The sequence below is a fragment of the Sardina pilchardus genome, chromosome 24, assembly GCF_963854185.1.
Source record: "Sardina pilchardus chromosome 24, fSarPil1.1, whole genome shotgun sequence".
Lineage (NCBI taxonomy): Eukaryota > Metazoa > Chordata > Actinopteri > Clupeiformes > Clupeidae > Sardina > Sardina pilchardus.
In genome coordinates, this window is record NC_085017.1 from 19,760,634 (window position 1) to 19,774,055 (window position 13,422).

Sequence of the window (13,422 nt, forward strand, 5' to 3'; positions counted from 1 at the left end):
CTCCAAGAAATACCAGACAAAAGGTCAGACTAGCCTCACGATTAAATTATTCCATCCGAAACACTTAAAAGTTAATCAACCTGTTTATTTAAGAATCAGTTAAATATGGCAAACCGCCTGAAACACTCATCACTGTGAGCGAAAAGAGCGACAACAATATTAATTGAGGAACTCCCCAGTCGGGGTTGCAGTTAATTAAACCAATTTGATGAACCTTCAGAAATTGAATATCAGAGGAATTGTTCCCTTACAGTCTTTCAACAGAGATAATATTTATGTCTCTCCACTAAGTCTAAATTAATGAGCTATATGGTTGCTTAAATGAGCAAAGCCTACACGTCACATCGGTGAACTTTCACTTTATTAAGTTTCCGTGATATTCCTGAGGAGGAAGAAAGACATCGCAAAAAAGAGAGCACAGGCCTTATAAGGTCTCTGAATAGTGAGAGAGGAAAGGGAGAGGGCTATTCTCGTCATAATCAGCACAGCTAGCTGCTCTCATATGAGGGTCACAGTGGGGAGGTGGAGGCGGAGAAGAAAGACGTGTGTGGGAGGAGGTGGTGGAGGAGGAGATGGAGAAGAAGGGTGGGCAGTGGGGTGATGGTGGCGGTAGCTAGAGGAGAGACGGAGTCCTGCACAGCCCCACTGGGGGTTGGAAAACCTCACGGCGGGGAGATGGTTTGAAAAACCAAAAGATAATAACTCAAATATTCAAACAAGTAGGAGATGGACGAGTGCCGGAGAATGACCGAAAGGAGAGAGAGAGAGAGAGAGAGAGAGAGAGAGAGAGAGAGAAAGAGAGAGAGAGAGAGAGAGAGCGAGCAACAGTATATAGAAAAGAAACACGCAGGTAGGCCTCGGATGAGAACATTAACACAGCATGATGCAATGCAAAGGTGCAGCGGGAAGGTGGATCTCGACAGGCGGTGCCGGCGAGAAGGCGTGTAGTCAGTATTAATTGAGGAACAACCCGCCGACCGGTGGAACCCACGGCTCAGGGCCGCTTTGATGACAGAACATGGACGATTAATAAATAAAAAGTCCAAACGGCAGGTACAGAACACCATGGACGGCAATCAAAGAAAACACGTATTTTTTCACAGATCTTACATCATCTAAAATCGGCTGGAGTGAGACCACAAGTTGAAAATCACTCCGCTCTCTACTGTGCTTTGATGTAGATAAAACAGTGGACATTGTTAGCAAGTTTATGGAAAATGACTAATGGAGAAGGAACTTAGGGGGGCTCGCTAAATCAGCCTTGGTGAGACAGTTGAATGAACACCCACAGCAACATACACATTAACTGGCTACATTGACCTAGAAGTTCTTTGTGCAGTTGTGGAGCCTAAACGCAAGTCCCTTCAAATCCTCAAAGCTGAATTTGTAAATGAGGCATCTAAAAGCAATTTTTTTTTAATATCAATTGGTAAATTTGACTTTGATATGAATGAGCCTCATGACATACTTGAGGTTTCAGTATTTCTGAAATATGATCACCAGCTCCACTTCACCAGCACAAAGACGTGGTTAGATCTTCAGGGCCACATGTCTTCAACTGGTTACCTTTTCGAGGAACATTATCTTTCGTTTTGCTGACAGACTGGGAAATAAGAGCTTTTTAACTCGGTGTCATCGGCAGACGGGAGCAGAGGGATCGCGTGCGCGCACACACACACACACACACACACGCTCACACACAAGCTCACACACACCAACTGACCGTCGGGGCGTGGAGAGTCTGCTCAGCCTAATACCTTGTCAGCATAATTCAGATTTACTGGGGCCGCAACGTGATCCACCGTGATGAGAAAATCAATCTGCTCGCAGGAGCGGGGGGGCACCCGATTCCGCCGTGAAATACGGGTGCCGTCGCCAGCGGACCCAGAGCAAGAGAGAAGGAGATGGATATAGAGAGAGAGAGAGAGAGAGAAAGAGAGAAGGAGAGAGAGACAGAAAGAAAGAGAGACAGAGGAGAGAGAGAGAAAGAGTCTGTGACTGTGATGACAGACGCGTGCTTGATGAACTCACACCAGGAACAGGAAATCTCAGGCCCTTCATGTTGCTGAGTGCCGGCTATGATGAGAATCACCGCTGGCGAACTGAAGGATGATTTAGCTGGCGTTCCATGATTGAAATAGTCTGTTTTGCACTGCACAACACCCCTCAAACATGAGCATGTGAGTGTCAGGGGTTATTCTAGCTCTGGAACCACAGATATTAAAGCCTCGTTGACTCGTTAAACTTAAATTGGTGCATCTTACCAAGTTGTTTCAGAAGTATAACAATAGTGTAAAGGAAGGTTTAAATGCAGCCGTTTACTCAATGCCAAAGAAATGCACGTCCATTTTGGGTGCCTGTGTTTTAGGGACATTGGAAATGGGTTTCAATGGCCTCTTGGCTTGACGGACCAATCCCAAATTTGCCGAAAGTTCATATGGATATTCCCAGGCTATAGAATCACTACAGACACTCTGTGAGTTCAATCATTACAGGTACTACTGTGAGTTCAGGCTATTCTAAGGATTAAGCTGTACCAAGCTGTTGTGTCAATACTATCGTAAAAAAATACCTGTTGCTGTTGTTTGTGCTGTACGATGCAAACGTGGCCGTCTACAAATAATGGCAGCCACAGCTTAAAAGCTCTGCCCACTCGAAAAAACCTATAAGTGAGCGTACGCGCTCCGCACCTGCTTCTCCACACTAAAGAGAGACACCACAGAGGGCGTCAGGGAGGTCCAATGGATGCGTTCCACCACACATTTTGAAAAACAGCCCCCGCCATATGGTTGCGCCTGTTTTGGCCATATGCTTGTCTTTTTGAAATGGCGCGTGCAGCAGATGCCTCTTCTCCTATAAACTTCTCCACCTACGCTTGCCAGCACTGCCTCGCCACCGTCTCAGCGTCCCCCCCCCCCCCCATTCGCCCTCCGATGCCGCTGCCCCCACCGTTTCTTTGCCACCTCTCACTGCAACCTGACAAAGTCAAAACACCCAGCACGGAGCTGCTACTATAGAGTGGCACTGAGAAAGAGCCAGCACTCTCTGCCCCCTCCCTTCCCTGCATCCTCTCCCCTCGCTCTCCCTCTCCACCCCCTCTCCTTCGCTTTCTCTCTCTCTCTCATCCCCCCATCCTCTCTCTTTTTCTCTCACTTTCTCTCTTTCACGTTCTGTTGAATGTGCAGCAGGTCAGGCAATGTGAGAGGACGTGTCAATCTGCGGTGCGTCACCTCGGATCACATTTGCATAGAGGTGGGAAGAAAAGACGGCTGTGGGGGGGTGGACGGGGGGGGGGGGGGTTGGGGCGCAACTTCCCAGCATGTTCTGCCGGCATCCCACCGATTAATGCCGGCTAAAGATCAGGAGACCATGGGGGGTGGGTCTAGGGGATGAGGGATTGGTTAGCGTGTAGCAACATCGCAATTGGCTACACCGTAGGGGTGGGGGCGGGAGGACCCCCGACCGAGGGGGCTTTTTAGACCTGTGGAGCAACTGTGGGTATCTGTGTGTGGGGAAGTGTAAAAGGCGTGCAGTGGCTCAAGGTGGGGGCTAGTGAAGTGAATTTGATGAATTTTAATTAATGTGAAATGAAATGAGGAGGGCCTGAAGACTGTGGCGGTGATATCTCGGCGACTAATCAGACGTGCGTGATGACCAGGCTGCTCACAGCCCTGATGCACAATTATTTATATTTACTCTCAACCCTCTTCAGGCGCATAGGACACCTTGCCGACAGATTCTAGTGTCTATTATCTCTTAGTTGTATAAAATTCAATATCCGCCTTGCATGTTAAATGAGATGAGAGGATACTGTATGTGTACTATTTCTTGTTTCTTTTTCCCTCTTTTTGAAGAAGCTGTATAAAAGACTGAAAAATAAAATGACTTCACGCAATAGCTGGAATGTGATGCATAACAGCAGAAATGTATTGCACTCACCAAGCTTTTCCAAGTCTATGGTGACTCGGGCACAGAGATTGTCTATGCTGTAGTGAGTGAGACAAGGTGTTCACTCATGTGTTTTGCGTGATAACTCTGCACCCAAGTAGCAGTGCTTCATCTGTGCTTTGCGACAATCAGGGGTGGAATGAGCATCAGATGGGGATACGTCGTCCACCCAATTCTTTCGACATCAGATTAAAAAAAAGATCAAATATAAAATTGCCTACAACTTAAAGGTCAAACCAAAGCTATTGGCAATGTTGAAAACAACCTGCATAGGCTATATAAGACATGTTCAATACTGTCAGTAACTTAGGCCTATTGGCTACGACATGAGTTGATGACATCACAAATAGCATACCCCCACTTAAAAACTCCCCACTACACCACTGGCCCCAATATAGTCCCAAGTCAGTATATGCCTAGTAAATCCGCTCGTTTTAATCTGCATTGTCATTTGTACACATTGTGAATACACAGGCCACAAGAAGTAAATAGGGATTTATTTTTGTTGTTGTTGTTGGCTAACTTTTACTCGTGACATGCTATCCGGCAACAAGAGATTCCATTCACTATGCTAAACTAAGCTAGCGGGGGTACTGCCGGAGTAAAACAATGCATGCACAGTGACAAAAATGCTTTTGCTCACTTATAATAACCCAATATCATAAGACAGTGGTGTGTTCCTTTAATGTGAACCACCTTCCCTTACTTCAGATATCTGATAGGATATTCAGCAACGATTTCTGAAAAAAGGCTGCGAAATGAAATCATGGTGGACTTTCCCATTACTATGTGTTATCTCACAGTGTTCTTGTGAAAATGGCCACTGATGTGAAAGGTTATATGAATTCCTCTCAAACTGACATTTCTACAGAGTGATAGCATCTTATAGAAAAAGGAAAGAGAGAGAGAGAAAGAGACAGACCTAGAGACAGAAAGAGAGAGAGAGAGGCTCTCCCATTGGGTTATTCATCCACACGGAGCTCTGCCCCTACACCATTGGGTCCTCAGGCTGAAGACAACATCTCGATGACACCAAATATGTGACCTAATTCTCAAGGGAGAATTTTTGACTCAAAGTACATATATCCCACTGATCATTCCAATAATAAACTAGAAAAGCACTCCGAGAGCGCAGACCTCTGCCAAGTGAAAACTTAATCACCTCCTGGATCCAGACGGCGATCTCGATCACTCCCAATTGAATGGCTTCTTCCTTGGGTCATTTCAGACTTTTCGTGAAAATTTCATCAAAATCCATCCATTGCTTTTTGAGTTATCTTGCTAACAAACAGACAAACAAACAAACAAACATACAATCAAACATAACCTCCTTGGCAGAGGTAACTAATGATAGTGCATTTACTTGTAGAGCAATTATCAAGTATAGAAGCAAAGTGGTTCTCAAACCATACAAAATGGTCAGAGAACATCTAGGTACAATTCAGTGCAAACACACAATGAAATATAGCGACCCGTGACATTTTGGAATCTAACTAAGCCACACCCTAGGCCAGAGCTCTGTCCTTGACTAGCAGTAACAATAACACACAAGCACACAAAATGTGGCTAATTTTCGTGAATGTATGTGTCAACCACAACAGACAACACGCTAGGTGGCGCTATAGAGTCCCTGAGCCACACCCTAGGCCAGAGCTCTGTCACTTAGAAGTGTTACCTCGGTGCTTGGGCCCTAATAATAATAATAATCTGACAAAAACAATAGGGCCTTGCACCTGCTTCAGCGGCTACACCTCGATGCTCGGGCCCTAATTACAACGACAACTGAATACACTGAAGACAGAAAGATATGACATCGATAAAACATTTTACCAGGGCCAACGCTCTGCGTTCACGGAGAAATCACCTTAATCTCACCATTTCCCCCTAACATCTCAAATAAATGGTGAAATGATTTGTACTCTGCGTCCCATTATCATTAATTGCATGCGCGGGTTGCAGAAGAGACTGGAGTGCAGCACAATTGAATACCTCTAGCATATGATGTTTCTTTGCTGGCAGAACTCATTCAATTATAAATGCACTCTTGTAAATATACATGTGTTTATTTTTCAAATGTTTGTCCCAAAAACACTCCCTCTGTTCACACATTAGAAAAAAAAATCCTCTGGGAGTTTTGAATGTTTGCCTTCAAAAAGCTTGCTTGTCTCAGTCTCTACAAATACTACTTACTTACACCCACTTGCCTGTGCACTTTGCATCAGCACAGAAAGTTTTGGCCTAATGCTTCAACAATTATTGCCACTAAGATAAATCAGTGAATTAACTTCAATTGAACAGGACTACTAAACGACCAGCAAAATGCCACCACAAAAATGCTTTTAGGATAACCCTCTTCACTTTAAATAATAATGACAAATAAATGCCATTTATGCATCAATGAATAATTCATCAGCGTAAATAATATTAATAACAATAACTAAACTCCCTGTCTTTAACCTGAGGACTTTGTAATTGTGTGCTGGAGCCCCTGTTATCTTTAAAGAGGTAAATAACAATATGATTACAAGTGCTCTGCTTTCCATTTCAGGATCCCTGTGCACCCTCTGTCATCAGCATTCATTAAGTAATGAGTGGTGATTGGCATGAAATTACTTCACCTTGTGCGCGGTCTGTCCATTAGCTGGGTAATCAACAGCATATGACTGTCTGGCCGCACAGAAGGTCTTCAGCAAACAATTTTAACACGCACAGAAGCACATTACACACATCATACTGTAGCATAAACACCTACACATACGCACAGACACGTACTGTGCACTCTTATCATGCTACAGCTACACTGCAGATATCTGTACATGCTGCTCATACATTGTATACATACTACATAGCCATGTTGTTCATACATGTTGCACATACTATATTTATTCTGCTCTTATAAGGTTACCGCTGATACACTGCCTGCACATATTTATATTTAATTTATACTGTAAACTACAGTAATTTCCCTCATATAAGCCGCATTGTGTATAAGCCGCGGGACTGTTTTTTGCAAGTTAAAAGAAACAAAACCATATTAATACCATATTAACTGTCCCCGTGTATTAACCTCATAGCTGAAGAAATTTAGCAAAATCAATGTAGAAAATCAATGTACAAGCCGCGGCTAATAGTCGGGAAATGACGGGTAATGGTAAACTACTGTTTACACTCCACCTGGCTATACTTTGTATATCACATTGCACTTTTCTACACACAGACATACATACAAACATATGAATATGGATACGTATAAACAAACACACTCACATGCAAAGGCATGGTAACATTACACACACACACACACACACACAAATACAGTATAGTGTACATATGCACTTGTCATCATGTATGTCATAAACAGTATGTTCATGTAAACTCAGATCATTCAACCTACACCTTCTGTTTTGTTGAAGACATGAAGAACAGGATTGGAATTTCTTCTGTATTCACACATACTGTAGACACACACACACACACACACACACACACACAAATACAGTATACTGTATATGCACTTGTCATGTACTCATGTATGTCATAAACAGTTTGTTCATGTAAACTCAGATCATTCAACCTACACCTTCTGTTTTGTTGGACATGAAGAACAGGATTGGAATTACTTCTGTATTCACACATAGACACACACACACACACACACACACACACACACACACACACACACACACACACACACACACACACACACACAAAATGCTCTCTGCTGCTGAAGCACCCCCCCCCCCCCCCCATCCCCATCACACACACACATACACACCCCTCTGCAAAAGCACAGCAGCTCATTTCCATAATTCCAGCACGTGACTGTTCCATTCCCCCACTGTTTGTTCCCAATCAGAATGCATTTACTCAGAGCAGGCAGAAGCCGTGGAGCACCTGCTCTGGCTGAGGCCCGCTCACTCTCTGTAATCAAAGCCCGGGCCACGGGTTAGGGAGCTCAAATGGAACTGCTCCCAAACAGCTGGATTTGCTCCTTTCTCTCTCTCTTTCTCTCTCTCTCTCTCTCTCTCTCTCTCTCTCTCTCTCTCTCTCTCTCTTTCTCTCGCTCTCTCGACGGAATAACAGAATGTCGAGAACGGGAATTTTAACAGGCTCATTGATCAATCCTATCTTAACATTTTATTTGTGTTCTAATGTGTTTGAGTTCAAATTGGACAATGTGTTTAATTGTGACACACCATGACTGCACTTGATAGCGGGACTGGACATGAAATACAAAATCGCTCTTGCCACACCATGTTTCCCTGACCAAGGTCTCAATGGCAGGTACTCAATGAGGAGAGTAACTAGCTAATTTCATTTTAGCTTCTTTCCACAAACGGAATTTAAAAAAAAATTCAGGTCTGTAACAACTGAAATTATGCTACTAACATGTCAGCACATTCATACATCCATGTGCAACTTACAGGGCTAAGTAGTGTACACAGCCTCCATTACAGGAGACTGTGTAAAAGAACTGTGATGGTTAAACAGAAAACAAACATTCTCCCAATCAGCCATTACGGTCTCACTGCAGCAGCAGTGGCCACTAAAACATGGTAATGAGAAGCAAAGCTGCCCCGAACAAGGCCACCTTGTTATCCGGAGCCGTTGCTCTCTACCGTGCGGAGAGGTGGAGGAGCCGGTGGGCACCGTTCCCCACCCCACCCTGTCAGATCCCTACATCGGCCTAATAGACAGGATAAGGTCAGTGGTAAATGTCAAATGTGTTTACCCTTGCCACAGCAGACGGATGGGCGAGTATTTATCATGAAAACACCAGGTTTCTCCCCGCAAACGATAAACAACATGCCCCCCCCCCACCCACCTATCCTCCCCCCCACACAAAAAAAGCCTTTCAGAGGCTGAGGCCCCTCCAGCCAAGATTTAATTGAGTGAATATAAAAACCCATGCTGAGCCAAAACAGCGAGTGAGTGTGTGTGCCTCTCCGTGGGTCTGTCAGGGTGAATTTGTGTGTGTGTGTGTGTGTGTGTGTGTGTGTGTGTGTGTGTGTGTGTGCGTGTGTGTGTGTGCGAGTGTGTGTGTGTGTGTGTGTGCGTAAGACGCGTGTACTGTATGTGGATGATATAAAGGTCAGGGTAGTGATTCGTGATTAAATGTTCATGGATGATAGGGTATCTCTAAATGAAGACTGGGAGTCGAATGGCCGTTTAAACTGTTCTGGGTCCATTTTGGAGTCCAGAGATGGCGGGTCAAGAGCCATGCAGTTAATTCACGGGCAACGTGCCCGTATAAACTTACACGGCAGGCAGACAGGAACAGAGCCCAGGCTTAATGACTAGCAATCCACCGGCTTCCTCTGAGGAGCCAGAGAGAAAAGGAGCAATGGAGAAAAGGGAGGGAAGACAGAAGGAAGGGAAAAAGAGAGGGAGAAAGACAGGTATAGAAACGATGGTGTAGTGGTGAATTGAAACTCATCTTTACGTTTTATAGACACACTGTAAATTATTAACATCTGTTGACGTCCATTCAAATGTATTCTAGTCATCTGTCCAATGTAATGTATGAATAATGTAAATAGTGTATAATGTATTGCAGGTACAGTACAACATGTGTTCTATGCAAGATGTGCATGTGTGGTCTAACTGAAAGGCAAAATGTGAAAGGGACTGGCCAAAGTCAATGGCCTAACAAATGTGGACCTATGCTTGTTTTATCACAGTACATTCATTATTGTACAACAATATTTTCCTCTCAGGCTGTGTGGAAAGTGGAAACACTGATGTGGCCCAAAAAAGAAAAGTATGCACCTGTTTAATACATCCACAAAGACTCTTTTATTTTCAAGGGGGGGATGAAATCGATTGTTTTATTTGTTGTTCGGTCACAAGATGAAAAATGGGCGAAATATGTACAGGCTAAGTGAGATGGATTCTCCTGTTTCTGTACCTATTTCGCTGTGAGTAAGGGAATGCTTGGAGCGAGTTTTTTTTTTTGTCCCAGGATTTGTCATCCCGCCACAAAGGTGAAAATAAAAGCTGTGAACCCTATATCTTGAGCACTAATAGATTCAGAGATGTGTGTGTGTGTGTGTGTGTGTGTGTGTGTGTGTGTTTGTGTGTGTGTTTGTGCGTGTGTGTGTTTGTGCTTGTGTGTGTGTGTTTGTGCGTACGTGCGTGCGTGTTTGTGTGTGTGTGTGTGTGTGTGTGTGTGTGTGCGTGCGTGCATGTGTGTGTGTGTGGGGTGACCTTCTTGTCCCATGTGACATGTTGAGCGTCTGTAGGTTCATTACCTCACTAATAAAAGGCAACTTTTTTTCCCAAACAAAGTGCCATCCAGCCCGTGCCAATTTATTATCCACTACACACCTTAGAGGGCGATGGATCAATAGCCCAGGAGTTAGGTGAGTGCAGGGGGTGCTATGTGTCATCATTTTAATGAAATATAGATTTGGGACTATTAAACAAGGAGGGCGCGTTGAGAAAATTGTGCACTTTTTCACTGCTAAACAAAGCTATCCATTCATCGGAGGAGAGATCGATGGAAAGTCACGACCAATACATACCTTTCAAATGTGAGTACAGTTACAGCGGGGGACTGGGGAATAAATCACTGTGGCGACATCAGAGAGCATATTTCAACAGGGCCAAAGCAGCCCTGTTATAGACCTCTCCACGGATGGAGGCTGGAGAAATTTTCTTGATACAGTTTGAACTGTAGAAATAGCGATTCATTTTGCAAGCCAGCTGTGTTCTAGAAAAGTGTGAATTGCTACTCCACCGCCATTGTTGTCATTCACTTCACAACATAATTTCTCATTTTTTTTATATTTTAGATGTTTCTCTTTTTTCTTCTTTTGTCTTTTCTCGTATGTTCCCTGTAATTAGCTTAGTTCACTAAATAATTTATTTACTTTATTTCAAAACCCCACATGTAATAACATACATATAATATAATATATAAGAGTTGGGTGGGAATGGTTAAACTCAATTTGAGGATTTACCAAAGCAATCCAGCCCGATTTAGCTTGACGTTCTGCTCACTTAACACAACTAATTTCATTTCATTATGTGTCGTGAAGCAGCCACGCAATTCAGAAGATGCTCCCAAATTTGTGGTTTAGGGGAAGTCAAGCGCCATGTAATAGCAGGCTTGAGAGTCTTCTGAATGGCATGAAAGAAAGCCCTGCACACAACAACACACACAGGCCTCTCATGCTCAAGTCTATCATGAATACGGTAATTACACAGCACTGACAGTCAGCCCTCTCACACGGATGGCAAAAGCCTCTCCTCCACATGGGAGTTTGATGCTGCTGAGAGTGAAAGAAATAAGCATGAATTGCACGCTAGCAAATAACTAACTAAAACAAATAAACAGACAGACAATGCACTCAGCTGAGAGAGGGGAGATAGAGGACAACACTTCTGTTGGCCCAATCTTCGGCCCCATCATTAAATGTTATGACGGCTGGGGGCCTGGCTTACGATCGGTTCCTGGCTTCTCTGAAAAGCCAGGCAAATGATCCAGGCAAAGAGATCCATAAACGTGCACTCCGATGTGTAAGTGGAATAAATGGCTCCATAAAAAAGCTCGCCGATGGGTCGCCGTCGTGAAAGCCTGTCATATCCCTTCTCAACACGCGACACGGGGGCCAGAGTGGCAGAGATGTGTATTTTTCTGTGCCTTACATGCCCGCCCACCCCCATCACCCCCCATCTCTTCCCAACCCCCCACAGATCTCTGGAAATCATAACTGGTTCTCTTCTTTTGAAAGGCGTTAAAATAGCTGCGGCTGGCCTATGACTTGGAGGTATTCATTCATCCGTAGCCCAAACTGCCACCTCTGCGTCCCCGTTTCTATTCTCTGTTAAAAGAGGAAGAAATTGACAAGCATCTGGGGAGCTCTTGGAAAATTGCCTACCATTGAATAAGTGATAAAGCGATGAGTCCGGTGTCAGTTGTAATAATGGGACTGCTTTAAATGCATTGGCAAGCCCGCGCCACATAATTGCACTGAGCAGGGAAACGCCTGTGGGCTCCCAGTTCTTGTTGAACAGTGGAGCCGCGGTCGGGTCTTTGGAGAACACGGTGAACTCCATTTCGTGTGTGTGTGTGTGTGTGTGTGTGTGTGTGTGTGTGTGTGTGTGTGTGTGTGTGTGTGTGTGTGTGTGCGGACTACATTATCACTGTAATCTTTCCTTAATAAGTGAACTTGCCTCTGATAGGGCCTTTACACAGTTGGGTACAAAAAAAAAAAGCAGTTGAACTAAAAACATATGCAAGAAAATGGGCTATCACTTGAGATGAGAAACGTACAGAGAGTATAAAAATATGAAGCGAACGACAATACAGTCGTACAATATAGCCTATACGTCATTTGAATACAACGGACAAACAGCTTACATGGACCCCTGGCTAAAAAGACAGGAGAAACTAATTTCAGAATCTGACACCCATATTTCGTCCTTCGAAAGTATCGTGGGGATAGACGTAGGGGAATACTTTTGTCCTTCTAGAATCACCTGACCATGTGGAGGCTGGTAGGAAGCCCAGTGAACACCACTGAGAAAACACACTCAGGTAATCACATAAATAATAACGCCTTGCGAAGTGTTGATAACCTTTCAGCTCATTATTCCAATTAGAGCACACAGCTGGAGGAGGACATTAATTCAAACAATCAGCCATTTTGTCTGTTTATTTACTGTGGCGGGTAAACGGAATTGCGCTAGCAGTGTTTGCTGACGGGGATTGAATGTGTGGGGACTCTGATTTCTTCTTCCTCTTCTTTTTATTTTTTTGAGAGGCCTATTTGGGGCCATTGTTGAAGTTGTTCAAATTATCAACTGAAGTTTAAAATGCTTTTTTTTTTTTTTTGCTGGAGGTCTGGTAGAACATGAGAAAGAACACATTAAGAGAAGCAATGAATATTTTTGGAGTAACTCTGCACGTATGTTTAGAGCAGGATCTGAATCAATCTGGGTTGAGAGACCCCAGGGGACCCCTTTCAATTTCAAGTTAAGTTCCTGCATTGACCTAAGTAAAACATTTAAACTCTATGGCATAAAACATCATAATATCTTCATTCTAACTGCCAGCATTGACTAACAAAAATATTTTGTGAAGTAATTACTTAACTTTAAAAGGGTGATCTGTTGCTTCCTACAGAACTCATTGACAGCAGGAGAAGCAGGTGCTGAGTCAGAGATCATTTGGATAACAGCCCAACTCTGGTCACCCTGACCTAAACAGTGGTAGACCTCTCAGCCCTCGACAAAAAAAAAAAAAAAAAAAAAAAATGAAACAAAGAAACTGAAGGGGCTCTCATTAATTTAATAGTCCTTTCATTGTAAAACCAAGTGGGATATTTGTTACAAGTCATGATGAACTGTGATACATTAAATGAGTGCTTCATAGCCTTTGCAACCTTTTCTGTTTTTCTTTGGTATTTGACACTTTCAAGGTGGAGTTCTGTGTTTCAATTTAGCAAAAGGTTTTTAGCTCAACATCAA